This window comes from Poromitra crassiceps (genome assembly GCF_964638095.1).
Source record: "Poromitra crassiceps genome assembly, contig: HAP1_SCAFFOLD_2867, whole genome shotgun sequence".
In the NCBI taxonomy this organism is placed as follows: Eukaryota; Metazoa; Chordata; class Actinopteri; order Beryciformes; family Melamphaidae; genus Poromitra; species Poromitra crassiceps.
In genome coordinates this window covers 1-1,000 of record NW_028149559.1, presented here as the reverse complement: position 1 = coordinate 1,000, position 1,000 = coordinate 1, and the positions used below count along the sequence as shown (strand labels likewise).

General features: G+C 49.9%; 1 pseudogene across 1 annotated transcript; it reads right to left on the bottom strand.

The window, feature by feature from the left end:
- Nucleotides 1-158: 158 nt before the first annotated feature.
- Nucleotides 159-656, bottom strand: LOC310772237 (annotated as a pseudogene). The gene has a single exon. The product of its transcript is annotated as an uncharacterized misc_RNA (transcript).
- Between the last annotated feature and the right edge of the window lie 344 nt (nt 657-1,000).

The window sequence follows — 1,000 nt, the reverse complement described above, 5'->3', positions numbered from 1 at the left end:
TCTCCTTCTCCTTCTTCCTCATCTCCTTTTCTTCTTCATGACTGATGTCACGGCAGAACACAACTCTGTATCGTTGTTATTATGAGTCAACCTTTCTCCAGTGACGAGGAAAGAACCAACCATCAATCAAAGACGCAGGGTCAAACAAAGGGCACTGGTTATGCAGTGGCTTCACTGCACTCTTTTGCCAGGTGGCCCAACTTCCCACAGTTGTAGCACTTCATCTCGCTGGATTTATTACCGCAATGCACAGCAAGGTGACCAATCTCACCACACCTGTAACATTTCACTTTGTCACAAGATTTCTGGATGTGGCCAAATCCTCCGCAGGAGTAGCACTTCTGCACGCTGGCATGGTCACACTCACGGGGCCACATGGCCAGCTTTGCCACAACTGTAGCAGACTTGTTCCCTCTCCTTCTTGGGCTCCTTGCAGTCCCAAGAAAGGTGGCCACTTCCTGTGGCAGTTGTAGCAAGCATCCTCGGTTTGTTCACAGTCCCTTGCAATATGACCTTGGTCTCCACATCGATAGCAGAACTGGTCCCTGCCTCTTCCGCGGCCCCTGCCGCGTCCACGTCCCCCCGGCATTGGGACAGTTCTTGATCCAGTGCCCAGAGCGGCCACATCCAAAACAGTCGCTGCTGCTGCTGCTCATGTCGATCATCTTGGTAAGTTGCTACGTACACTCAGCAGTCTTACTTATAGCGTCTGCAGGAGAGGATTTATGACATCACTGATGATGTCATTAGTGATGTCACTTGAGCAATTGTGATGTCATCAGTGATGTCACTGAGGCTCCGCCTCTCTGCTGTCCTCAGCGAATGACTGCTCACTCAAACATCCCTTCCCTGGAATTATCGATGTATCACTCTCTTGAGCCATCTTAACCAATTCCTCCTCTAGAGTCCCTTCACATGCTAACTCACTCTCTGGAGTATCTTCAGCTTCTAAACGCTTTTCTGTATCCATTTTAACTGCCGACTGCTCCTTCTCTTGAGC